This window comes from Lathamus discolor, chromosome 5 (assembly GCF_037157495.1).
Source record: "Lathamus discolor isolate bLatDis1 chromosome 5, bLatDis1.hap1, whole genome shotgun sequence".
NCBI classification, from domain to species: domain Eukaryota; kingdom Metazoa; phylum Chordata; class Aves; order Psittaciformes; family Psittacidae; genus Lathamus; species Lathamus discolor.
This window is the reverse complement of record NC_088888.1, coordinates 63,159,324-63,179,658: the sequence shown is the minus strand read 5'-3', so window position 1 is coordinate 63,179,658 and position 20,335 is coordinate 63,159,324. Positions and strand designations below refer to the sequence as shown.

Genomic DNA, 20,335 nt, shown 5'->3' with positions numbered 1-20,335 from the left:
TGTCAGCTTTGAATAATGCTCTTTCTCTCTCTCATCTGAAACATTTGGCTTATAAACGGCTTAATCCCCAAAAGAAAACGAAGATATATACTGTCATTTACAACTGTGCATGCTAATCCCCCAGTAATGTTTAATGACATACAGGAAAGCTAGTGGTTAGACTCAAACTAAGCCTCCTTGTATAATTACAGTCAGTTAGAGGGCAAAACTCAAGAGCAAACCATCTGAAAAAGCAAGTGGAATGATCTTGGGCTCCTGCAAAGGCATTTTCCAGATACCAAAACTATCATAAAAGATATCTCAAAATCAGGAACTGTGGATGTTGCATTGTCTTTCCAGCCAAAAAATACGCCATTTCACTCGCAAACTTGTTTCTCTGTGTTTTGGCACATCTGGCATAATCACCATTAGTAGAAAACAATGAGAAGTCTACAGCATTCATCAGCTGTCAATCTCTATGCTTTCTATATGTCTAGAGATGTATTTGGAGATACCCTGCTCAATGGACAGAGCAGAATTTCATGTAACGGATCTCCATCAGCCTGTCTTGAAAGAATAAAGACATGTAGTGGCCTAAATATTTCTCATTAAAGGATGTAAATGGAACAGCATGCCAAGAGAGACTAATACCCTAATATTGCAGAATTAACAGAGAAGGAAAGAATGGACAAAACCTCTTAAGTGTCAGGCACTATCAGCAAATACCATAGCAAGATGGGGACATTCCTAAACTGATGATTCACTCCAGTTACTGCTAACTAGACCCAGCACCCAGTAGGCACTCATGCATTGATGCAACTACCAGCTTTAAGCATACTGTACCATAACTAGGTGTAAGGTCCCCCTGAAGAAAAGGCAAGCTTTTAACTTCTTATAAGTAGATAAAGAGGACAAGAAATGACCTGAAATCCTGCTTCCAAAGTGTGCAGTTGCAGTTTCATGCCACACAGCCGTCTTTCTAGCTAGCATCTTAACTGCATGAATGAGAAGGTTTGTTAACCAGGGAATAAAGTAGTTAACATTTCAGATCACATTTAGGATCCATGCACATCGCTAACTAATAATTTTCTAAGGAATCCAAAAGGTCTCACGCTATTTCTGTTTTTAGCATGAAACAAAATATAAGCTAAGAAATGCAGTTTGATAGAAAAAAAGGCAAAACTTATGTCAGTAAATCAGTACAGTCTTAAAGGCTGCTACAGGACCAGATGATACCACCTTGTAAGACCTGAAAGGCAAGACCACTCAGCACAGCATTCAAAATCCTAGCAGGCTGAGCTAGTAGATTTTATATTTCTCACTACTGCTGTTGCATGACATGATTGAGGATGCACACCAGCTTCAAGGCTTTTCAAGCTTCTGCCAGAGGGAAAGTTTCAAAGCAGACTTCTCCCGGTCTCATAATACTAAATGGGCTGGGCAGGAGTGACATTTACACAGGTGAATCTTTTATTATTTTCTCTTCCCTAAAAACAATAGGAGCAATATGACTTGCTATCTTACATATATTTCTCTGGGTGGGTGGAGAACAAGTATAAAGGTCACAAGGATGAAACATTATTTATTAGAAGGCTGTATAAACCTCTGTTAGCTCTGAGATTTTCAGGGTGATACCTTCAGTATGAACACAAACTTCTCATGAATTTAAGCTCACTAAATATTGCCATTAATGATTTTCCTGATGACATGTCTTGGGAACAGCTGACTATTCCAGACCAGTGGAGGCTGTGTGGGATCCCTTAGAGCCCGTAACTGCTGCTCACCACTGCTAGCAGGGCTCCTGCAGGACACTGAAGAGTGCTCCCTATCAAAACTGTACACCTCAGCTGGCGGACAGTAATAGGTCAAGCAGGAATCTCCTTCACCACTGAGCACTGGCCTTCAAGATCCGCCCATCTTACGTTTAATTTTGAAATGGGAACTGTGCTACAGCACTGCAGGCATTCTCAAAACACGCACTAATGCATGATCTTCACACTAGTTTCTGTTCTTGTTTTTTTTGGATTGTGTCCCAGGCTTCCTTTTATTTTTGAGCTTAGCAAACTGATTCATATAAATAACTCAGTGTCCAAAAATATTCAGCCTTGGTAATCTGCAGTGAAATCTCTCCTCTTCTTCATGCTCCTTTATATGCAGTTTCATTATGTTCGTGCCAGATGAGCATTTAAGCAAGAGGGAGACATAGTAGGAGATGAAGAACCAGAGCAGTGTGTTTATGCTATGAGGTGAAACAGACACTTGTGCCTAGAGATCTGTACCAAACTCTTACTGAAGAGATAACTTGCCTGCACGCAGAGTATTTAGTGCCCACCATGACGTTTCACAAAAGGCAGTGAGAAATCTCCTAAACAAATCCCACAATAATTAAGTCTTCTTGATACCACAGCATCCTATATCATACACATGCATTCTGTCCTCCATTTAGTTTCAGCAATCTCTGCTGTACTTGGCTGATAAAATAATCTCCTAAACGATTGTAGCTCTAAAATCTATTAAATCCATGCAGTATCGATGAGGCAGAATTAATGTCAGAAGAATTACATTAACCACCTCCCTCCCCCTGCATTTCATAAAAGAAATACCAGAAGTAAAGCATCAGCGTGGTTGTACTACAAAAACACAACACACTCAGGTCAATCCACACCCCATAGACTCTACATATAGATCCATTTATCACTACAACACATTCATTTAATAAGTTTTGTCCACAGAAATGGCCTTATCTGTTGCCCAGAAATCATGCTCTCTATTCTTTGTAATCTCAGGTATGATCCTTCTCTTACACATGCATCATGCAAACCAGGCACCACGTAAGAGCCCTGCATCTCTCTTGGCCTCCGGCAGGGCTCATTAGCTGCAGGTTGAGAACATTACCTACTAAGACCCTGTTGCTGCCTGATTATAAACTTGGCACAAACAAACACAAGTTTGGCAATACTCTCTATGCTGGATGTTTGCTGGGAGGTGTTTTTTGTCCTTGCTTTGTTGCCATTTTTGATTTTGGGCACGATGTCAGCCAAAATTTTCCAACTTAATTCTGAAACAAGGTTTGGGAAACTGGAACAATGTGCTCATGTTAAAAGCTTCTGGCCACCCCTTGAACAGCACAAGTTCTGTGCTGTGATTGCGATTTGGACCAAAAACTTGCAGAGTGTCAAGGCAAAATCTTTCTGTTTTGATCTCTGCAGAAAACTCCCAAACATAACTAAATTACTAACCTCAGAAAAAATAAATCTCTATTTATTTGCACGAGCTTGCTAAGGAAGTCATGCTTCCTAGCAACTAAGTTCCCAGGACATCCCGCTTTTGACACCTCAGGATCCTGCTACCAGCTGGGTGGAACCTAGCTGCTCCAAGCTGCATTTACATTCTAATATTAAATGATCAGAGCTGGATGTGAAACCAGATGCAAGGCTGTTCTGTATCTAAATCTGAACTACTCATGGGTTAAATGGCCCTACAGTGTATCACATACATGTTTTCATTCAGTTCTCTACAGGGGAGGAAGAGGAACAGAAGGTATGAGAACATGCCAGTGTGATGGAGCTGGAGTTTTTGTGTCGACTACACCGACACACAGGTAGAAAAGGGCAAGGCTGATGTAACACTCCCTAAACCAACACCTGAATATTCAAATTTAATGCTTTTCTTTCAAAAGCACACTTGGAGGGCTTCTTATCTAGATCTAAAACAAACCAACAAACTCAACCAATTCACCACTTGCAAAATCCTACCATGGATGTCCAAGCTGCTGTATCACCAGGATCTACTGCAAACATCTCTGCCACTAAGCCAGCTAAGAAAGCTGGGAGGTACAGCTACACATGCTCCATGTACATGCTCTGTACATGTATATGGTGGAGCTGTACATGCTCTGCTCCACCTGCTGTCTTAACTGTCCTTCCCTATTTCTTCTCCCATGGCTATAGCAAGAGGGACATCTGATGGACAGCCCACAAACCAGCTCTCTTTTGCTGAGCAATTCAAACAATTGGATCACCTTAACCTCATTAAAAAAAAAAAATAAAACCAACAGCTGTATTAAATGGATTAACAGTGAGATGTAGGAAAACACTTGGGAAAATGACAGAGACGGCAGGGGGGTTGAATCTAGATGATCTTAAGGTCCTTTACAACCCTAACCATTCTGTGATTCTATGGAGACACAAAGATCTGTTCTGCAGGAGACCGGAACATAACCTCCTTGTGTAAGGTTATCTAATTTAATAAACTGAACACAAGTATAATGATGCTTCACATCTCTTAGGAGAGCAGAAGAAATCCAACCTAGTTGGGAGTGGAGACACACAGTTCTGGGCAAAGAACAAGCTGCATTCCTTAGGAATTTTATGGACCAGATTTAACATTTACTACACCAGCGGCACCAACATGCATATCTTTTGCACAGACTAGACCAGAAGAAAAGAAACAGACTAAAACTGAAGGAATTACAAGCATAACATAGCAAATCTTGGTAAACCCCATAATTATTTAAAAGTGCTCAAATATTTCCACACACTTTACTTCCTAAGGATACATGATAATCTTCAGCCTATAGGAAGAGATAAGAAAGATATGCAGCAGAACATTATGAGGCACATCAGCACCCAAATTAATGACTCTGGAAAATGAAAAGCTACAAGAAATAGGACCAAAAAGCACCAGGTCAGCCCTAATTGCAGAGAACAGCTAATGATTCTGGCAAAACCTCTTCTGCATCTTACATGGCAGAATACAGGTAACAAAGCCAAAGTAACAGCAGGTTATTTTTGCAGTGAAAGCCCATATTGCAAGCTCTCTGCAGATAATATATAGTTGCTCTGTAGTATTGTATGTCAGGAACTTGAAAAGTGTGAAGGATCACCAAGAAAAATTCAGTAACATTTTTGGTAGACATCAAGGATGTAAATAATTGCATGATAAAAATCAGACAACTAGGAATGGACAAGGCATCACAATCTTTCTAAATACAAACATATTTAATGCGCAGAGACCGAAAATAAATTTTATATAATTCCTTAAAATCAAAGCAGGCATTACCGGCTTTTTGTTTGTTTGTTTAAAATGGAGAGAGAAGAAAAATCTGACTGTCCTTAATAAAAAAAAAACACAAAAAAACCCAACCCAAATCCCTGAAATAAAATACCAGGTTCGTGTTTTAGCAGCTGAAATCCAAACCTTCTGTGATATATTTGAGCAACCAGAAATCACTGAAACCATTGCTTAAGATGTGCAGTTGCTTCTGAACTACAGAGGAGTGTGCAGATAGAAGCACAGCATCTCAGATTTCAGCTGAAACATCGAAAGGCTCCATTTGGGGAAGCATCCCTGCCTAAATTTAGATTGAAAAGAGCAGTGGACTTCCAGGCCCCAAGATATACATTCAGCTTCAAGACTTGCGTTTGAACCATTCTCAGCTTTCCTGGGAAGAGAAATCTGTGGGAAGAGGACAAGCACACAGTGGCACACCTGGCGCAGAAAGATGCAGGCCAGGTTTGCAATACAGCAGACCTTCTCTCTATTCACTTCACAGTTTGATCTGCCACTGATCTTGGTGGCTGTGACCAACTACAGCGTCTAGATGGACAGGGAAAGAACACCATACTGTTCATCAAAAGCCATGCTTGGGAATAGAAAAAACTCCTATGAAAGGCAAGAGGTTTAAGGGGATTCTGGACTGGCAAAGAGCAGTCTGACTAGGGAAAAAAAATAAAACACATGACACTAAGGTCTTCTGTTCTACATCAGCCATGCTTCTTGGGACTTCTTGAGGTCGTGTAAGTATTTGATGTGGGAGAATGTCCGTTTCATGACAGCTTGCCAAATGCTATGCTCAATTCAAGACAGGTCAAACCTGTAGTGGCACGCAAGTATCTGCTCTGACATCAGCAAAGCTGCTTTACACGAATCTCATTCAAAAGATGTCTCTTCTCACACTGCTCAGAAAGATATCATCAGCTTAGCTGAGGGAGTTTTAAATTCAGCCAAGATTTCCCTCCCAGCATTCAAGCATACTTCCCTAATCAGCTCCTAAATCCATTATGAATTTTTGATCTGGAAGCTGCATGACCTTTACTAAGACTTTGATACAAGATGAATAAATAACTGCTGAGCCTCAGAGCTCAGCTGCTGTGTCAAGACAAATTCAAAACGTTCTCTTGATGTCCAGTCCTTCTTGGAAGCAGTGGGTTAGGGACAGAGACTGGGCAAAATGGGTTCCTTGTCTTATATTTTTTGTATTTATTTTTAAACTGCCTGGGAATGCAGAATGCCATAGGCAAACCTACAGCGGGGTCAGAGATATTTCAGAGATCCTTACAGAAGAGAAACTCAAGGTTCTTGATTATTCTGTCTCAAACAGTCTGAAGTGGGAAGAGGGGAAGGAACAGCTGTGAAAACAAGCAAAATTTGCAGTCTGTTTACATATTATAATGCCTCCAGGAAAACAATATTAAATTCTGGAGCAAAATCCTGGAGCATGGAGTGGTACAAATACAGCTCCAGACTGGCTTGAGGAATTTCCAGGATGTTTACAATTCAGCAGTGAGAAGTGTTTCTCTTCTTTGGCTTATCTATCTAGGCAAGTTGGGGAAACAGGTCATTTTCACAAACACCAGTTTGTCAGCCAACATCTTCCCAAGTTTTGAGATTCAACTAAGTGAAGCAGCCACGTTCTTCAAGTCTGAACATGGGTTAAGAAACACAGAATCATAAAATAGTTAGGGTTGGAAAGGACCTTAAGATCAACATCACCCAAGAAGAACCTCTGTGAACCACACTGTGGTTTTGCTTGGTTTTCCCCCACTTCCCCCCCACTAACAAGTCTGCTTCATCTGTGTGACACCCACATTTGCTTGGAGTCACCAGAAGCAGCTTCTCCAATTCTGGGGTCTTCTCTAAGGCTCTTCTCACAGGCACGGAAGATGCAAAGTCTGCACTGACTGAGAATAAGCAACAAGGGACAAGGAAGCACTTTTTCACCCTGAGGATGGTCAGACATGGGAACAGGTGCCCAGAGAAGCCATAGAACTTCTAGCCAGTTGAATTTTGAAAATCAAGGCTCTTGATTTCTTCCTTGGTGCTACATGGCATCACTACTTATGAATTATGACTCTGCTCCTTAACCTGCGAGCACCGTAATGTTGTCACACCCCACACAAAGATCAGCCGATCTGTAAGAACAACTTTTAGGAGCAAAGTATCGTTACTACCACCAAAAAGAAAACTAGATATAGATCCTATCCTCTTTTGCATTAACAGAAATTAGTACAAAGCCTTATGGACTAATGAGCTCATGCTCTTGTCTGTGGTTTATTTTTGGCCCTGCAACTAAATTCTAGTTAAATAATTGCTGTTCATGTTTCCCAATATATGGATATAGGTACAAGCTTACAAAATGCACAATTGTGAGAAAAGCCAACATGAAGAGAGAAAATTGCTTAAAAGAATGAGCTGCAGCAGGGCTCACCATCGTACCATTGCCCAGGACTTTTCATGCATTTGGTCCACTTCTGGATAAAATTCTCACCTTGGCTATCTTATCTCTAAGAGTATGCATTCTGCAGAAGGCTGATTTACATTTAAACATCTGCTAGCTAATCCAGATCTTTATGTACGATGTAACAACATCTGTTTTTTTAAATGGCAGAAAAGAACAAGTGCTCCCACAGAGCCGATCTTTGATTTTCAGTTTTCTACCCTGCAGGCTATCCAGCTCTGAAGTCTTCTGCCAGTGGAGAATAAGCCAGTTTCCATCAGCAATCTGCACACGCTGCCTGAAGAAATAATACCAGTCCGATATCCTGCCTGACCAAGGGAAAGAAGTGAAACAAACTTCTGGTGGCTTTTTTTTTCCCAAGGGTGACAGTGATCGATTGGCATTAGCCGGAACTGTACGTATTGACAGTTTCCTAGGGGGAAAAACAAGATGAGCTTACAAACTGTTCCAGATTTGCTGCTTTTTGCACGTTGGAAGAGTTTTCTCTGGGTTACTGTGCTCTAGTTGGGGCATGTCACTAATTAGCTCACTCTCTTCTCTGCCTCCTTTTCCTCACAGCAGTGCAGCTCAGCAGCACAGACGCATCACAGGCAATGTGCCATGTCCCCATAGCACTGTAGGAACCTAAGTCTGTAGGAAACTTGTGCCTCTAGAAGTGCTGTATACAAAGCAGCCAGAGAAGCAGCAAAGGTTGTCTTTGTGGGATGGAACAGGAAAACTGGTATATCAGACAGGAGCATTTAACTGCATTAACTACTACTATCAGGCATAAGCAAACCATCATAGCCCCATGTGGCAAGTGTGCCAGTCTGACATTCTGGGAATGGATGGAAAGATTTCAGAATGATTGGACACCCTCACCACTTTGGGTGGCATGTGCTCCTTCTACATTATTTTTGCTCCTGATTTATTATGCCACTGGCATGCTTTTTTCTTCCCCTTGTTTTTAAATTAGGCCTTTGTGTTTCTCCTCCAGGTTTTAGCACACTCTTGAGCAGATTATAACAGCTACAAACACAATAAGCAGATGCCACAGGAGCAAATGAAACTACATTCCTCGCCCTGAGGCTTAGCATGCTGTTTTCTGTCAATGCTTCTCACGCTGTGAGTCTCCACAGCAGAGGGAGAAAACCACATACAATCAACTATGTCTCTGTACTTCCTGTCAGCTAAAAAAATTTAAAGTGAAAAAATCTAAAACAATGTTTCTGAAATTCCAATTGAAAACCAAAATTGATCAAGACAGGACACTTACCAGAATTTCCCCCCCAAAGAGAGCAAGCTTACATTCACCACATTTCCTCAAAAATGGTTCGAAAATGTGCCCTGTAAGACAAGAGAGAAAGGGAAAGAAAAAATTAGTGACTGGAACACCACAAATTATGTTACATTTCTTTCTCATTCTGCTAGCATTTACCACTAAACTTCCACAATTTCTTCTGTTTTAGGAAAGGAGGTAACTGGATATAAACCTCCACAACTAATCATTGAATTCCACCAGTATTATACAGAATGCTAAAATAATTGCAGTTCTCCCTCAGACTGCTCAGACATATCACTGTCACTGACACGGCAGCTATTCAGACTTCAGCGAGACGAGGTCAACAACATGAAACGCGCAGCAGCATACAGCAAGTGTGCCAATTATATTAGATCCAGCCCTAAAAAAAATTGCTCAACCCAATATTTCTTAGTGATTTTGCTTTAGCAAAGTGTTTTTGAAATATGATGGCTCTAAGGCTCTCACAGCTTCCTTGTATGAAAACTACACAAAGAAATAAATAAGGGGTTGTGCCACACTACATTTTTAGACGATATTAATTACTTGGTGCTCTCAAGAAGAACAAAGAGAGAGAAGTAAGTCAACACAATATCCAGCTTGACACACACTAATGCCACTTTGTAGAAGATGGAGAGCAGAAGTGACAAATGCCACCATTTTGCCAACTCTGAGTAAATCTCACATGACAGCTACTCCTTATTCTTGCTTGAGGCAAAATCTTTGAAAGAACAACTCATGGAGCACAGACTAACAATGATGTTAAAGCGTTTAGTTTGTAAACTCCTAGAAGACAGGAGCTGTGATTCTGCTACAGTTCAGGTTTGGGAGCATTAACTGCACACGTTTCAGTGCTTAAGTGTCCACTCCAGTGAAACCAGACTGATTTTGAACTGCTTTAAACTCCCATTCTCCCCATAGCTTCCATGAGAGAGGTATCTGTGAATTATTGATGGATGAATAAATTTACAGCTATACACAGATTACTTGAAACCCTGTATTGTTAATTGTGGAAACCTGCCTCAGCTGCAGAAGCCACAGACCTTTGCACTAGCACCTCTCCTGAAGGCTGCTGTAGGCATCCACAGGAAAGGAAGGGCGAATGGCTTCTTAGGTCAAATTGCTTTTACTGGTCATCGTTGCATGAAAAGTAGCTAAGAAAATAAAATTTCTATTAAGGAATAACCAAATAAATCTTCTATAAAACACAGCAAGTGGATCACTCTGTTCTAAATCCTGATTAGCTACCAGATGTCTGATCTCATAAGGCTTACGTTTCATTTTGGGTGGAGGGTTCAGGGTGGGAAGAGAAGGAAAAGAAAAAGAATCGTTACAAATCAGATGAGGCTGTTGCTAAAGATTTTAGGAACAGACATTTTTAATCACAAAACTACAAGCAAAGCATCTTTTCTCTGCTTGCTTTGTTTAGTGGTTGAGAAAAAAACTGGCCGTATCAAGGAATAAAGAAAGAAAACCCCAACACCCCCTCCTCCCCCAGCACCTTTCGTACAGCTTGGCAGAATTTCTGAAAACACTGAAAAAAAGATTGGTCTTAACCGCTTTGCTCAAACTCAGGGAAGGTGGTTATTATTCCAGTGCCATCCATTTCCCTCCCTAGCTGCCAGGCATTTGGCCTGGAAAGAAAAAATCGAGTCAAGAAACTCTGCTTCTGCCTCTGAACTAATTGGATAACATCTGCATGCAGAAAAGTTAGGAGCTTAAGAGACGAGCCAGATCCGAAACAATCCAATAGCACCTCGACTCTGGATTAGCTCATTATTTTCTTCTACACCAAGAGACTGGTTCAATAATTTCCCCAGAGAAGTGATAAATAAGTGAAACTCTGTACTCCACACTGTTGCTCCCATGAATACTTGAAAGACAGGGGCGGGCACTGCTGCCAAAAGAGGCTGAGCTCCCCCTGGCACTGATGTGGAGCTTCTGGATGCAGCCCCAGCAGCACTCCCTCCCTCCTTCACCCCAGCACAAATGCTTGTGCAGGAACTGGGATGAAAACAAACCGTTGGTTTGTTTTTTAAAAAATACAAAACAACAAAAAGCCCCGCAGAAAAAAAAAACAAACCCTCAGAAACCAAACTAGGGAAAGAAGGAGAAAAGGATGGAGAGGCAAATGTAGGATTTGGGAATGGCAGGTCTGATTAGTGTTTATCTGGCTGCAGTGCTAGTTTCAACCAACTGGATTCCAGGCAGCTGTCTTTATACATGCTAAAGGAGTAGAGTCCAAGCTGTCCGCTGAGACCATGTATGACAAAAACAAGCAAGAGGGCTAGGTAAAGAAGTGGCTAGTTACATTGGAGACAGACAGACAATTTACTACATCTCCAGCCTTGCAAGAACTTTTGAACTTTGAGAGTGGCAGACAAAAAGCTTTTTGCTTAATTTTAGAAGATGATGCAAAACATGCTCTGTCTCTCTGGCTACAAAGGAGATGAGGTATTTTGAGGTAGAGCAGGGCAGGGAGGGAGGTGGGAAGGGAACAGTTTTTGCTGCATAATTGGGGGTGAGGGCTGGACCTGCCTTGCAGAGGAAACCAAAGATTATTCACTTTCTTTGTATTCTGCCTGGGGTCTGTGCAGAACTCGGTTTTATCCTTAATGATTTTTATTCTACCTAAGCATGTAGGAGGAATATTCACTTTTCTTGAAAGCTTTGGATAGTGTTACTTATGTCTAAATTCTGACCAACACTCTTCAGACAAATTTTGCTGACTTTGCAGATTACAGCAGAGGAGGTGCAAAATCAATTAATACAAGCTCTGAGGCACATCAATGTTAGCTTCTTTGTAATCAGTATAATAAATAGAAGAGGTGACAAAAAGTTTGTCTAACCAAAATTACTACTGAAGAGAGCTTGCTTTCCCAAGCTACTGTGTTTGGGAAAAATGAAAATCCAGAAGTAGCCACCTGACTACTCAGTGAAAGGTGCCCTTCGTTTGGATAAGGCTGTTTGCACAAGTAGTTCTTTTAACAGAAGGAATTTGTCATAAAAGGTTTAGATTTGCTTCAGTTAGGAAGAGTTGGCTGTAAGTGTCCAAAGGTATACCCCAATATCCAACAGGCTGCTGGCACCATCTGAATGACATAGAGTAAACATTTAGGTTTATTTGTTACTCCAGCCAGGGGAAGAGTGGGAGAGTAGAGGTTTCAGGCTAAGGAAAAGTGTTGAGAATGAGAACTTCTTCCAAAAAAAAAAAAAAAAAAAAAAATCATACTGAACTCCCCTTCTGCTTACCATCAGAATGAGGCTGTTTTAAAGTATAGTCAATTGAACAGTATTAGATTTAAGAGCATCAGCTTCCCATAAGTAGCTGTAGCTATTGATCCCATCACCCCAAACTGTGACACACACATCACTGCCAATACGGAAGTGGTGTCCAAACAAAAGCTGTTCAAGCATCTCCTCCTACGTGGTAAGACATGGTAAAATACTTAGCTCACCAACAGACATGGAAAGTTGCTCTGAATCTCACAGAGACTTACTTTGAAACCTTAAAGAAAAACAAAACAGTCTTAGGAGATAATCAGCATCCTTTCCAACCCTAACTATTCTATGATTCGACAATTCTATTAACTTTTCCTGTAAGCAGCACCAGCTTCAACAAATTGGAGTTTTTTTACCAAAACAACATACACTCTCCCCAGTGGTGCATGTATACCAGCAGTGTTTTTATGTAGCCTTATGTAAAAATTATTTTCTTTTTTTGTAAAGAAATAAGTATTTTGTGAAACAGAATTTGGTGAGTAGCACAACCACGCATCATTTGTGTGTTTGGTTTTATGACATCACATGCTTCATAAGACAACCCCTGTTTTTTCCTCAGCAGCTTCCAGATAGATTTCTGTTAGTTCATATTGAGATCAAAATTACGTTCATTACTACTGGCAAAACAGAAATCACTGACAACAGATACAGTTACTACTTTTTTTCTCAAGCTTGCACTCCCGAATCCATTAACACCCACCAACTTCCAGGATCTTTGGCTCAAGTCTACCACGAACAATCCTAGATGTGAACCCACAACCCCCCTGATTATTCATTAAAGCAATAATTGTTCAGTGACAATTTACCCACCATTTAAAACAGATGATAACATCATTTAAGGCATAAAAACAGCTACACAGAGGATTCTGATCTGGTACACGTTGCAGTTGTGGCAGTTCATGAGAGGTTCACCCAGCTGGAAGAAGTGGCTGACTGAAGTCATAAGTGGTCTTAAACACTTCTCAACTGGTAGTAGATGCAATTGAGTTTATGATACTCAGACACAGAAGAAAATCTACATAATGATAAGCATCTGTCAGTTTTCTATTACTAACATGCCTCTGCTGCTGTTTTTTCAAACCTCAAGTATAAGCAGGCATCCTTGTGCTTGGGCTGCTATTTTACTTGGAAAAAAAACCCAGGGATGATTAAGGTTTTCAGGCTGGAGAACAGTTTACAAATAAACATATCTGGGTCAGGATGTGTAACCTGTAAATGAGCTGGATAGACTTTATCAAGAAAGTGTTGGTTAGTCAGCAGAGTAGTAGGCTTCCTTGTTCATATGCTATAATGTCATCTGTCTTATTTTACAACACATCATATTACGTACATTTTGGGCTATGATTCAGTCCAGAAAGTATTTTTTAGTGGTAGGTTACTATGGCCCTACAGTAACAGGGTTTTGAGTTACTTTTTTTAGACAGGGTAAAGACTCTGTTACCCAGAGGCTGCTGACACTAGTGCTGGAACAAATGCACGGAGGTGTGCATGTTCAGTTTTGCCTAGGGTGCAGCGTCTTCTGCCTATTCCCACCACCATAAGATTTCTAATTCTATTAAAAAAAAACCATCCCCCAAAACCCCAAACAAACAACAAGAAAGAAACCTAAAACAAAACAAAACCCAAAAAACCTTCTAAAAGCAACATTGAACACAAGAAGAAAAACGACCTCCTGTGTGCTGACTTTATATGGCTAGTTTATAAAGAAACTGCACATCTTCACTTACATAAAGCAATCTTTTACTGTGCAATGCCAGATTACATAGAAAGAGCTCTTATCCTGTGAACATCTGAAAGTTTTCCAACAATAAGACGTTTAGTTTAAGGGAAACTTTTAGGCTTGCTCTTAGACAGAGATAGAAGACTCCCTGTTAGTCTGAAACTACCCCTTGCGGAGCGAGGGTCCCAGATAGGAGGCACATGATATGAAAAAGCCCAGTCATCAATGGGGTCGGGGAGAGCTGAGCAGCAGAAAGAGGGTGCTCCCACAGGAAGCAGATCTTGCAACGAGTCCAGACACAACCCTGAACAAAGCTGAGATAAAAACCCAGCAACACCATTAGAAGACTCAACTAAGACTAAATGCTACTGTTCTGGTGGCTCGTCCTCCCATGCAACAGTGCCAAAACTTGGAAAGATGACAGTGGCTACAGGGCAGGCATCCTGCATTTTTTCATGTGAAAGTCACTGGATTTCTAAAACAGTTACTTGAAAGCTTCATGCAGTTGCAGGATGTAAATAAGGATAACTAGGTCCCTCTCTGAAAGGAGTCACAAAATAAATTAATGGTTTCAAACCAAGAATGTTTTGTCTTCACTATCAAACTTGTGGCTGTCGAAAAACATATCTTTCAAACGCCTTCCCTTTCCATTTGGAGCAGGAGGAACTCAGATGAAAAGTCACTGTTGCAGTGACAAGTCCTAAGAAACAGGAAGCACAGCACAAAAACATGAGGAAAATCCTTCTTTGCTTGAACTTTTCATAAAGACAAAAGAAACCAAACCACAAATTGTGTTAAAGATCATAAACTGAACACTTTAATCTCCTCACAGACTGGATCTATTGACTTATCTTTAGCACACATGCTGCTGCCAGCTGGTCCCCATGTCCTGTGTTTCCTGTGGCATCCAGCCCTGCCAAAGCATATTGCTTGCTCTCCTTCTCCCTGAGATGCTTCACTCCCGCAGGTAGGTTTAGCCCCTTGATATTGCCAGCTCAGTATTGGTGATATTAGTACCTTTTTCCCCTCTCAACTTTCAAGCAAGACAAACTAAACTAAATCTTCCTTATATTCAAAACTAAATCTTCACTGCTAAAGCTTGCCTTTTCCAGGCATCAACTTGCTTTGTAACACAGCAGAGAGCTGAAACCATAAAGGAGCTGGGACCTGAAAACATCAAGGCAGCTTGTAACCAAGCCCTCCTGCATGGAAAGTACCAGTACAGGCAGAACGTGTGGATGTGTACACTTAACAGAGGCAAACGCAAAGAGACAGAATATGCCAAAAGAATTAAGTAACACTTGGTGGGGCAGCCAGTGGTTATGGTGAGCTAGTGGAACACAACACTGCAAGGGTACAAGGGATAGAAAGACAAATACAATGGCACTCATGGCCCTTTGCTAAATCTTGCCTTTTGAGATTATTCTGAGAAGATCCCACTGACTGGAAGGGAAGCAAGTGTGTATCTCTTTGCAAGTTGAAAGCCAGCCTGTGTCCTGCATACATCGTCTGCCCTGCCAGAACTGCCTGTCGCTGTGTCAGGGCATCATAGACAGTCACGAGGCCTAAGCAATCAATGGGGGAACCTATTAGTAAGATCAATACCAAGCATGCACTTAGACTGGGAATGTTACTCATGTATGAGGAGCATGTGATTGCAGCAACTTTAGTTCTCAAAACAGTAGGAAAATTACTTCATTAATTGCGGGAAGAGTGCTTGCATTTTGAGTTGCAGAAAAATGAGAAGTACTATGCCCTAAACATCTTCTTTTTTTTTTTTTTTTTTTTTCCTTTTATAAATGAAAGGAGTCTAAAAATAGTCCTAAAACCAGATTGCACTCTCCAACCCTCTGAGCTGGCTCCTAGGTCGCTGAGCACCCCTGGAGCTGAGGGAGATTTGTGGTGGCTGAAGCCAGCACTGCGTCCCTCTCCTGCACCCTTCAGCCTGCACACCCTTACCTGCCTAATATCCCAGTAGCACCAGTAGAGTGCTTCTGTGGCCAGAAATAATCACTCACGTCGCTGTTAAAGATGAAAAAGCAAGGGGAAAAAGGCAAGCATTAGATTTTAGAAGCTTTTGTTTTAATAATTGATTTTGCAGTTTGTCTCAAAGAAGAAAATGGTTTTTTCTCTGAAGATACAGGGTTGACCCTAAAGTACCTTTAGCAGAAACTGGCTAAACAGCGTACGTACAAACACTCCACAGAAGCAGTTAAAGGCCATTTAGAAGTGCCTTTACATTGCAATGTAAATACAGAGGTTTATATAAAAAAAAAATTGGTTTTATAAACGATTTTACCCTCCCCCTTAAGAGAGAATTCTAGCTATGCAACAAACATTTTTGTGCTTAATCAGTATGCAAGGTTTTAATTAAGGATGTTATATCTATGATGTACAATGAAAATATACAGTATGTGCTAATATTGCAATACAACAGCACCATAATGTCAGCCAATCCCACTGTGCAAGAAATCATAAAAGACACACACATAGGAAGAAATGGTCTCAAGACCTGGCCAATTTACTTCTGCGCTTTAAAGGTTTAAAGAATTCAGCATATATCCTGTACTCTTAGGACAAACTGGGGGTGAAAAGGGACCTGTATATTACTAAGAACTTCTTGAAGTTCAGTCAAATCACAGGTTTAGCTAATTTTGAGGATGTAAAATACTATTTTTATCTTGTACATACAATAATTTCATGGATTTATCAGTCCATATTTTGTGCATTTTGTTTTCCTAACTACTGTAATTCCAGAAAAAGTCTGAGTGAAACAAAAGCATGGCAGGGTCTGCAATAATGCCCCTCGAGGTGGGGGGGTGGGGAGGGGAGGGGGCTGGGGAGGAAGGCAAAGGCTGTCTTTGCAGAACTACTGCATGTGGTCACATTTCCTGACGTGAAATATTAAAATGTTGAAAAGGGGCTGAAATTCTGCGAGAGTGAGCTGTTTGTAAACCTATTTCTGTACCAAAGAGAGCCCATGAAGCAAAAAGTAAACAGTGTAAGAGAAGAACATAGCAACACGATTAAAACACAAACAATGAAAATGCTGCACTGCAGTTATTAACTACAACGAACTGAAAATAAACTGTTTCCTTTTTGCCGTGTTCACTTTAATCTTCTGAGAGGCAGGAAGGGGGAAGACAGGAGGAGGCAGCAGTTTCAGACTTGTGGAGCTTATCAAATCCCAGATCGGATGATTAGAGCAAAGCTAAGAAGCAAACATCCTCTTTCCCCACCTCCCTCCCTCCCCAGAAAGGAAGCACAGCCTTTAGGACCAATCTGCAATGTTTGTTTGTTGCTCTTTAAAGGATTACTCTGGAGAGCATTTTTCTTAAGTTGTTTTTATATCTTTCTGGGAGTTTCAAATTAAACAAGAACACTGGAAATGGAAGAACAGAAAAGGTAACATGCTGGTTTATTTTTTTAATAGCGAGACAAGTACAGCAAATAAATAAGGTCCTTGGTTGTCATACAACACAAAGTGGAAGGGAATAAGAGTTTTAAATATGAGAAGCATCATTGCAAAACCTAGGAAGAATCACGGAAGGGCTGAGGGTGGAGAAAAGTGAAAAAAAGAGGGCCATCTCTCATGCTACTTCATGGGTACTTATGATTTTAATGACGAGATTTCATGTTGGTTAAGTTCTATATCCAGAAAAGAAAGAAAAAAAAAATCCCAAAATGTCACTGTATTTTGACAGTTTACTTTCTAGAAAAAGCCCTGCTCTCTAGTGCCTTCCGAAAAAAGACTCTCCCGTAATGAAAACCAGGAAATTAAATTCTCAGGACAACACACACCAGAAGTACAAATGAAAAGATTTTGCAATGACGTAATGCTTCAGCCTCAAGTGTGGGATCAAGTCTTTATTCTTTCATGCTGCCCTTAAATACATTAGGGCTCCCCTTAGAAAATGAGTGTCCCAGCGTGAACCAGAATAAACATAGGGTTCACGTAATTCCAGGATTGTGCTACATTAATAGAAACCTCATTGCCATACAAAAGCCACACAAAAGCATTTATTTTGCTGAAATATTTTATGGATTTAAAATGTCACTACTATTCAGTGAATGCCTGAATGGTGGAACTAATGAATCTGAATTTCCAGCTCGTTCGGGCTTGTGATGCTAAATTAACAACGTGGGTCCCTCCTGGGCTGCATCCTGACCCTCCTGGCTTCCCCACACCCTTGGTGGCCAGTACTGGCCACATTTGCTAGGCAAACCTTGCTACAGCTGCTGGCCAACTGCTCTGGAGGGGCCCGTGGCACCCTGCCCTTGTGGCCTGCCTCCAGCCCATCTCATTGCAGCAGCTGATGCACTGGAAAAAGGACCAGGAAGCCGGATGCTGCCTCTGAAGCCCCCTCCCTGGTTAGAGACAGCCTGCAGAGTTATGAAGAGGAGGACTGGTGCACAGACACAGTGGGTTAACAGCCTAACCCCCACTTCCTCAGGAAACTAGGCTAAAAAATCTGGGTTTTGTCTTGCTGTGCCCCTACCCCCCCCCCCCAACTCTGCAGATGCAGTATTAAAAAAAAAAAAAAAGAAAAGAGTAGCATAGACTAAGGCTTAAGGGCTGCACCATATCCCCCAACAGCATCTGGATTACTGTCTCAGGCATGTTTCAGAAGTGTCATTGGCTTCCTGTTTAATATTCGTGTTTTATTGCTGCACAAAGTCAGCCTCCTCTCAAAGAGCAAAATATTACTCTCACATCCTCTGAGCTGATCCTTAATGAGGATATTCTGGTTTCTGGATATTCAGAGACCTTCTGTTGGTATCAGCACAAGATCAGCATATGCCTGAATGCACAGCATGCAGAGAAGGAGAAGTCAGCTCTCCCTATTAAAACAGAGCCACAGGATTAAAAGGGACCTTGAATGACCATCTAGGCTGCTTTCCTGCCCAAGGCAGGATCAACCACACTTATGTTATTCTTTTTATTAGGCCACCTGACCTAGCTGAGGGAAAACAGATATGCTCTGGGGCTCTGACTCCCTTCCTGAGCCCAAAACCTCACCCGTGTGCTGCCCTGGTCCAGCCCTCAGCCACGCTAGTTGGTCTGATAAGAGATTCCTGCCTGCAAACCCTGCCTTCCTTGCATTGCCATGGTTACAACACATGCATGTTGAGCCTATATTTAAAAGCCTGCAATGACAGGAGATGCTGGCTAAGGCCTTAGACTTGGTAAGGTCTAAAGTTCCTCCCATGAGTGCTTACTGTTTGTTGAAGTGCTGCAGTCTGAAAGAGAAAGATGGGTGGTGAGCTACTTCAGGCAGGGACTCTGTATTGCTTGCATGTCAGGAAAAAAAAAACCCAAAACCCAGAGTATTTTTAAAGGACAGACCTAAAAGACAAGAAGAAATTCCTGCCAACATTAACCGGGTGGGTTACGCCTGAAGAAAACCTGTAACCACTTGTTAGAAAGCAAATTCTGTGTGCTGGAGAGACAGGCATCACAGGTTGCCTGGAGGAGAAAGATTCCCTCTTGGAGCTGGCTGACAGATGGAAAGTAGGGAAGGAGCAAGAGGGTTTGGTAGTGAAGATGGGCACCTTGTGCTGAATAACAAAGGAACCAGCAGAGGAATGCATAGGGGAGGTTACACTGTTAAAAAATGAGGAAGGGGGGCCTTTTACAAAGACATTCTAGACAGATGGAATTTTCATTTGAAGAGGCGAGAGAAAAGGATTTTGCAGTAGTTCAAGAATCAAATGAGTGCTTAGATGTGAATTTCAGCTGTGTGGTCTGGATAGCACAGGGCGTTTCTTAAGAGACAGTATGCAGGAAGATCCTGCTGATCTGAGTAAAGATAGGGGAAACTGGGAGATGGACAGATTTTGGCCTGACTGAGGCACACCAGTGTTGTCCATGGCAACAGAGGGGGGAGGTAATGGGGAGACCTGCAGGTGGAGGAAGGAAGGGATGTATCAATGGATATCTGTTTAGCTATGCTGAATGAGACCTGAAGGCTTGGTACCCACAAAGAAGTGGAAAAGACTAATTGAGGTTATAGCTTGGACAAGGGGAGAGAGGACTAGTTTTACGTTCCCATCTTAAGAATCAGATACATGTATCTCTACAAATCTATGGCTTTATAATAGTTTTTACATTATATATTTGCATATAAATACATATTTACATATATACATGTAATAGCTCTGTCTGTTGGCAAAGTAATCTTAAATAAAGTTGTAGTGAGAAGAATCAGTGAAAAAACACAGTCCTGCACTCCCTGCCAAAGCCAGAAAATGGAAAAAGGCTTTTCCCCTTGGTTTTTTTGGACCATGACTGGGAACAAAACGTGTAACAGCAAAATGCTTACCTGGAGGGTTTAAGCTGTCAAATAATAATTTAAAAATTATTGTTGTAGCCAGCTCTACACTGTGCAGCTTGACATACCCTTCCATGTTCAGAGGGCTGCAGTCCCACGCATCCACACTGCCATACACCTCATAGGATGTGTGAGCAGCTACTGGGCCTGTCAGCAGTCACTTAGCTGATACACCACCACTTACAATATCAAAGATGTGTATTTTGGTCCAGTGACGGATATGT

The 20,335-nt window shown here is 41.4% G+C and overlaps 1 protein-coding gene across 7 annotated transcripts in view; it reads right to left on the bottom strand.

Annotated features, from left to right (window-relative positions):
- Nucleotides 1-20,335, bottom strand: part of FYN (FYN proto-oncogene, Src family tyrosine kinase) — a 141,175-nt gene that overhangs the window by 70,396 nt on the left and 50,444 nt on the right. For 4 of the 7 annotated variants that reach the window (XM_065681050.1, XM_065681055.1, XM_065681057.1 and 1 more), the window contains exon 2: nucleotides 8,754-8,824. The gene's annotated coding sequence lies outside the window, so the exon portion shown is untranslated. Of the gene's footprint in view, nucleotides 1-6,848; nucleotides 6,942-8,753; nucleotides 8,825-9,820; nucleotides 9,840-20,335 lie in introns of those variants that run through there. The other 3 variants (XM_065681051.1, XM_065681056.1, XM_065681052.1) reach the window with 2 other exon arrangements.